At 44.0% G+C, this 7,764-nt stretch overlaps 1 pseudogene; it reads right to left on the bottom strand.

The window, feature by feature from the left end:
* Positions 1 to 6,323: 6,323 nt before the first annotated feature.
* Positions 6,324 to 7,437, bottom strand: LOC149352535 (uncharacterized; annotated as a pseudogene).
* Between the last annotated feature and the right edge of the window lie 327 nt (positions 7,438 to 7,764).

The raw sequence follows: 7,764 nt of genomic DNA, 5'->3' as shown, positions 1-7,764 counted from the left end.
TGAAAATGGCAATTTCCTGGTTCAATAACTTGATGTCCTTCAAGTTAATATAGTGACTTTGTGTTCCGATCTGTTTGTAGAGATTGGTGTTTCGTATTAGTGTCGTGTATTTTACCAGATATAGATTTAAAATCACAGCTTTCAAACTTATAGCGCCGTGCAGGAGTGGCACAAAATTCGCTTCAGTGTTTCGCAGAGTTGCTCGTTGTGGACGAATATTCGCATAAGCAGCGAATATAAGCATTAATATTTGGTTTGTATTGGATTCAGTCCTATCATTATTCGAATCGTATTTGATTCAATTTTGAGCTAGAGTGTTCGCATTCGATTTGGATTGGAAAAAGTACTGTTCGCACACCCGTACTTCACGGACTTTTTAAAGCCTGAGGTGGCTGATTTTGTTAATGAGGGACATGTAGGGATGGGAAAAGGGATGGTCTGCGCGATCGCAGATCGCGGAAGGAAGAGCTCGGTTGCTTGAGGCGCGGCTCGAGCAACTCTGCTGTTGTTTTTTTAACTAAATTAAGGTAAGGCTTACTTTTTTGCATCACTAAAAAAAAAAAGTGAATTCGCACATGTTATATGGAAATAATGTGCAGTCAACCAAGAAACATTCGGTTGCCATTTCCCCTATAACAAATGACATATTACTGTCGTAGTAAGGGGGAAAGTTGGGCGAGTTGAATCTTATTCATGATGAAGTTAGCGCCAAAAACGAGGACCAAAGTTGGAGAAAGCGCTCGTGTTGTGTCTTTCTCCCACTTTGGTCCTGGTTTTTGGCACTAACTTCAGCATGAATACTAATGTCCCTGATGAAGCTGACAGGCGATGTTTTTAATGCATATTTCAAAGGAATAATTCCAGAACGCTACAAAACAACCTTCTCCTTGTTCTGCAGTGCTTTTTTGCACAAACGTTCGGTATTGCTTTTTGGGAAAGATGAGTGTTTTCTTACTTAAAAGCGTTCTGAAAGGGGCTCTCAATGATGTTTCAGCATGCCTGGGATGTTAAAGGACGCCGGTTCGAAAATATCTATCCCGCAGCAAAAAGTTCTTTAAAGCGTTTGTTAGCAGCTGCGTACTCTGCAGTTATACTTTGAATTTCAGCGTTTTCGCTCCCTTCCCTTTCCACTGGTCACTGTTTGACTGCTGAAAGGTAGACCCGCGTGTATTATATTATCAGTACAGTATTTGGCTCAGCTATCCATAACAACACACTGTGGAGATTGAGCCAGTTTATGTACTCTCCTCAGACGGTGCTTGAGGCCCTTTGAACGATTGAATCGGTCCGGAATGAAACACCAGGTGCTATGTCTAACCGTGACAAAAAAAAAAAAAAAAATTGTCTGGTCCTGAAGGGTCTTTCTCGTATGGCGTAGAGGATTTTACATTTATTTTTGCCGCATCAGCTGAAGGCAAGGTACGGAATACATCCTTTATGTTGCACATAATGCTGTGATATCTCCACCCTATCTCTCAATCTTATCCGCTTTCTCCCATAGAGCCGAGTCTTTTCTTATTCGAGCTCGCCCGATCTCCAACCGGTAGTGGTCCTAAGGGGGGGAGGGGTGGTGCGGAGGAGGCGGTCGCCTACCCCCCCCCCCCACCCTCACCCTAAGCCTTCGCACATCTTTCCGAACGTCCGGCACTCACTGGGCGTTATGTGATTTTTGACGTAGAACTGGAAAGCTTTTGCGTATGTGATGAGTCAAGTAGTCCCCTACCTTGTACGTTCACCGTGTTAGCGCCAGCCTTATTTCACACAATTCTACTTTCTACAGGCTATACGAGTAAAAAATTACGAGGAACTTTAGCGGCTAAAGTGGTGAAAGGCGAAATTTCCTGAGTGCTGCATTCTGCTATGCGACTGTTCACTTCATATTTTGTTGGTGCATTAATTAACTGCCAATTAATGACGCTTTATCTTTGCCTTTAGGAGTGGAACGCGACAGCGTGTCGTAGCGCTGCCAGGAAGTCCACGGAACGCCACCACCCGTTCGGCTCGATGCGTTGCCCTCTGAACGCAACGCTTTTTGAGGAAAGGGAATGGCGCTGTAATTCTCTATCATCTCGGTGGACACCTGAACCGCACCGTACAGGAAGAGAGGAAGTTGGAGTGAAAGAAGAAAGAGAAAGAGGGGCCGTAATGAAGAAAACGAAAATTGCATTTGAGGAAAGGAAATTACGCAGTAACTGTCTCACATATCTCGCTGGACACCAGTCGAAAATTGTATTTGAGGAAAGGAAGTTCCGCAGTAACTGTCTCACATATTTCAGTGGACACCCGTCAAAATTCGCGCGCAGTGACGTCACGACCATTTCGACCAATCTTAAACGCGGACATATTTGCTAACACGTCTGGGTCACGACAGTATGACCATTAAAGGCTTTCGCCTTAAAATTCCTAGTTATTGTCGAGGTATCAGGGTCCTACCGTGCCCGCATCTTTGTCCTGCCTTAGCGCCGGCGCGGCGACGGCGGCGGGGGCGGCGGTGCCATTCCGCTGTGGTTGGGGCGGCCAGCAACCTCGTCGAGGCAGAAGGAAGCCACCCTTTCGTGTCTTTATCCCATCATGGGCGAGCAGGCGGGCTTGACTTCCCGCTTGCTCTTTGCCAGGTAGTGCTCGCGTGACATGAACGCTCCGTGGGTGCTACCTCGGACGGTCGCGGCCGGGCGCCCCAGCCAGCCCGCTCGTGCAGTGTGCCGAGCTCGCGGTCAGTTCGAGAGAGGACGCTACGTACAATTGGTCGTTTTCTGTAAGTGATTGTGCACAGTGGCCGCTAGTGCGCTCTTATTTTCGGACAGAGCCTGGACATTTGCGCGCGAGCGGCGCGATCTTGATTACTTTTTGTATTTTATAAAGAGTGTACCAAGCTCTTCCCTGTCCTTTCTTCCTATCGCTCCCCTCTATACTTGTCCTCGCTATCCTCCCTTTCCCTTTCACCTTTTTCCTCCGGCGGCTGCAGCTCGCGTGCTTAAGATATTAGATAGTAATTACCGCGATCGGCAACAATCTTTTCTCTCACCTTTTTTTATTTTTTTCTTTCAAAATAAACCATTACCACTTACCCCACCATGAAACACAGCGACGCCATGTGGGGATCATCCCTTCTGTTGGCTTGACAAGGCGCGCCGACCAGCCGCCTTGTCGGAGGGGACCAAGGGCGGAACAAAGCCCCTTCCCCAAACTGAGTAATGAAGGCCGCCATTCGCTCACGTGAAATGCCCGGGCAGGTGCTTTGACCTTGCTGGACCCACCGTGGCGGAATATCTCATCCGATGACCTTTTACCCTTCTATTGCTGCTCTCAGAAAAGGCGGAAAAAGCATAAAAGACAGAGGGTCCCCGGACCATCAAAGCTTTGCCAGGCTTAACGCCAATTCAAGATAAATCAAAAAGAAGTAAATGCTCTAAAGAAAAAAAATTGGCGGTGGCTTAGGTCTGCTATGCTGGATATACGTAGCTTGAGGTGAGGGCGAGGTGTCCACATCTCGGTGGGCACCTGAACGAGAGGGAAGGCGCATAACTGCCCTCTTGGAACAATGGAGACCTCAACCTTTTTTTTTGAATTTTTTTCTTTATTTATTCTCAGAAACAGTACACAAACTGTTGTTTGGACCCATAGCCTTTACGGCTAGTGAGGGGTCCAAATACAAAACAAGTACAATATTACTGCAGAACGTGTAAAATAAAAAAAACTTCAAGATTAACACACACAATTGAATTCATTCTTACATTTCCATGGAAATTAAATAGTGTTTTAAAGATGCCGAAAAGTTATTTTTTTCTTTAACTTCATTAGGAATTTCATTCCACACATGGGCTCCGCTGTATTCTAGGAGTCTCCGGCCGTACATATTGTAACAAGGTGGTAAATTAAATAGATTGTTGGTTGCGGCTCTTGTTTGTTTCATTGGTAATCTAAATAAACTAAGGGGCAGGGGGTTGTTAGATTTTATTACATTGTTTACTATTTCAGCTATCTTCAGTTTATATGCCATTGATAGGGGTAAGATACGAAGCTGCTGAAAGAGTGGCCTGCTGGGGTATGTATTATTTGAATAAGTTATCATACGAATAGCTCGTTTTTGAAGGCGAGAAACAGGATCTAGGTATGTTTTATATGTACCACCCCATGCTTCCAGGCAATAAGATAATTGACTGTGCACAAAGGCGAAATACAGAATGCGTAGAATTGGAAGATCAAAGCAGTGCCTGGCCTTTAGTAAAATATGACAACCATAGGCTAATTTGGAGCAAATATTATTAATTTGTTCTTTCCAGTGCATATCAGACGCGAACAGGACACCAAGATACTTGTATTGAGGCACCCTCAGCAGAGTCGTGTTGTCGATAGTTAGAGATATATGTTCGTAGTTCATGTTCTTCCTGCGCGAGTGAAACACGGTGTACTTTATTTTCTCAGTGTTAAGGGTTAGCCGATTACTTTTAAACCACTGCGAAACTTCACTAAGCTCTTCATTAATAATACATTTAAGTGCCTCTAAATTTTCCCCTGTAAAAAGTAATGCAGTGTCATCGGCATATATTACAGCTTTCGAATATTTCAGCATTGATGGAAGGTCATTAATATACAGGGAAAAGAATAGCGGCCCAAGCACGGAGCCCTGAGGCACACCTAGATTAATGCTTTGTGGTAGTGAGGCTAAATTGTTCACGACAACATATTGTTTCCGTCCTGTAAAATAGCTTCTAATTAGATCACAAATTTTCCCTCTTAAACCGTAGGTTTCCAATTTCTGTTGTAGTATTGTGTGATCAACCGTATCGAAAGCTTTTGATATGTCTAAATATACTACTATGGCCAGCTTATTATTATGCAGTGCAGAATTTATAAGTTGTGAAAGAACAAGAACTGCGGATGACGTTGACCTTTGGGGCCTGAAGCCATGCTGATTATGACATATAATGTTATATTTATTTAGAAAATTTTGTATACGTCTACAAAGAACCTTTTCAAAAACTGTATTAATTGCATTTAATACCGATATTGGTCTGTAGTTTCGCGGATCAGATCGCTCACCGCCTTTGTAAATAGGTACAACCCTTGCAACCTTCAGCTCGTCAGGATATATTCCATTTGCCAATGAATGGTTAAAGATGTGTAGTAGATGGATCGCTAGTATATCAATGTTGTTTTTTATCAGTCTAACGGGTATTGCATCAGGTCCTGCCGCCTTGCCGGCTGAAAGGCTGCCGACTGCAGTGATTATTTCTTCTATGTCTATGTCAGGCAAAGCAAAACTGTTGTTAACACGTTCCGGCATCTTCGCCGTAGGTGCGTCAGCATGAACCTGCGCGGCAACCGTAGGCCCAATGGAGGTAAAATAGGTATTAAATGATTCTGCTGTGTCTTCGTCAACTGTCTCAGGGAGTGTTGCTGTACTGGATCGCAAGCCGATTGCGTCGTTCACTATATCCCAATTATTTTTTTTGTATTTCCATGCGCCTGTTTCACCAGTGATGAATAATATTCCTTTTTTCTTTTTCTCATAAGAGATACAGACAAGTTCCTGCAACGCTTATACTGGCTTAGGTAGTATTCGTTTGATCTCAACTGCTTCCATTTGTGATACCATTTGTCCTTATCTTTTAACACGGCTAATATTTCAGTATTCATCCAAGGACACGTTGGCTGGCTGTATTTATTAGTGTTCGGCAGAGAGCTCTGTTCAATGGCATTTTTAAGGATATCTAAAAAGTTCTTACACTCAGCATTGACGTTTTGATCATATGCCGTAGTGAAGTCGGCTTGTTCTAGTGTTTCACGTAGTGCTACATAGTTTATCTTACTTCGAATTTTACACTGCGTCAGCTGCGCTTGCGGAGGCAGGTCTTTTTCTACTACAAGAAAAATAGGTGAATGGTCAGCTACCACCTCAGCGCAGGTACCGGCCAGTACACCTGGGACAATATTACAGAGGGCGTGATCTATTAGAGTACTTGAAGTACTTGTTACGTGGGTAGGTTCTGTAATAAGGTTGCGTAAGGCAAATGATTCGAGAAGGAAAGTGTAGCTGTTCTGTACTCCATGTGTAAGATCTAAATTGAAATCGCCCATTATGACAATATTAGAGCGACGCCCATGAAAACATTCTGTTAGAATCATTTCGAACTTCTCAAGGAACTGCGTTATCGATGTGTTTGGTGGCCGATAAACCACACCAACCATCAAACCATCTTGAAGTTTTATGAACAGGGTTTTAATGCAGTCAAAACTAACAGACGCAACTCCCATTAGCTGGTAGGAGACACTATCTCTGACAAACATCCCTACCCCACCTCCCCTTGCTCGTGTATCCCGTGGCTGGGATAAAAATTTATAACCCGGGAAAGAGACTACTTCATCACGCTTGAGCCACGTTTCATTCACGGCTATTACATCAAAACAGGATTTATACCTTGCCATATGTACAATCAAGTTATTTAGGTTACTTCGTATGCTGCGCACGTTACAATGCAAAATTGAAAAGCTTTTATCACGCATCAAATCGTCAACTTGTTGAAACGTAAAAGCCATGTCAAAAGAAACAGAAAAAATGTCATGCTAAGATCTAAACGACAGAAAAAAAAGAAAAGTCACACAACGTTGGCCAAGTCACCTTCACTTGTGATGTGCAGAACAGTGGAGTTGTCTGCCCTACGCATCAAAATTTTTCCTTGTGACAACCAAACAAACTTCCAGTTGTGGTCCTTAGCTGCTTTCTTTGCTTTATATAGTAGTACTTTGTTTTCAACACACAGGTGCTCATTAACAAACAATGGTTCTTGTTCTTCAAAACCAAGCAGTCTCGTGTTCAGTCTTTTTAGCAGCATTGAGCACTTTATCTCGGATAGACCTTGTGACAAACTTGACCACCACGTTTGGCTTATCCTTATCTTTAGAGCGCACTCGATGCACCACATCAATGTCAGACTCGGCAAGTTCGACACCCAGGCAAGAAGCCACCTTCTGAACAGAGTTGACAAGGTCCTCATTCGGAGCAAGCGGAAGTCCCTTGCTTTCAAGATTTATGTTCCTGGTGAACTGCTTTAGCTCTAACATCTCTTTTTTTGTCTCTTGCAGTTCATTTCTCAGAAGCTCATTTGTTTTCTGATAATGTTCATTTTGTTTTTTGACTTCCGCAAGCTCCCGACGAAAACCCTCCACATCTGCCTTGAAGCTTTCAAACCCCTCATTCATGAAGTCAATTGACTCTTTAATGCCAGAGAGCTCAGCGCGAATTTCAGTGCTTGAGCCGCCCATTTTTTCGACACTGCTTTTCATGTCGGATGCAAATACATCAAGTTTAGTTAGCAGTTCGGTAAGGATCTTCGCTACTTCCTTAATGCTCCCTGGAGGCTTATCCCCGAGAGCCCTGAAATCTTGTAGGGCATCCTTTGCACTGTCCATTTTCGCGCTGAGGCGCTCGGCGAAAGCACCTGACAAAGTTAGTCCTAGAGGCGACAAAATTACACCACAACACACCTGGCAGCAGCAGCGACGGCAAGATGATAATGCCGTTTACAATAAAGCATACGAACAAGCACCAACCTGAAAAATTGAAGACAATATCTTGATATGCTGTGTGCGTGTCCGCTGCTGCTGCCAGAATGTGAAGATACGTGTTTCGCACGGCTGCAGGTAAGCGATAGTCCAGGTGGCGCTCACTGTGGGTGCCAGACACGCCCACCTCGGTTATCCTCTGACGATGACGCGGGGCAGTACGTCGATGAAATGCTGCAGGAAATTGTAAAAGCGGCG

This window comes from Amblyomma mixtum, chromosome 3 (assembly GCF_055824585.1).
Source record: "Amblyomma mixtum isolate Tamu chromosome 3, ASM5582458v1, whole genome shotgun sequence".
Classification (NCBI taxonomy): Eukaryota; Metazoa; Arthropoda; class Arachnida; order Ixodida; family Ixodidae; genus Amblyomma; species Amblyomma mixtum.
Note: the sequence above shows the minus strand (reverse complement) of the source record. Positions and strands in the feature narration are given on the sequence as shown.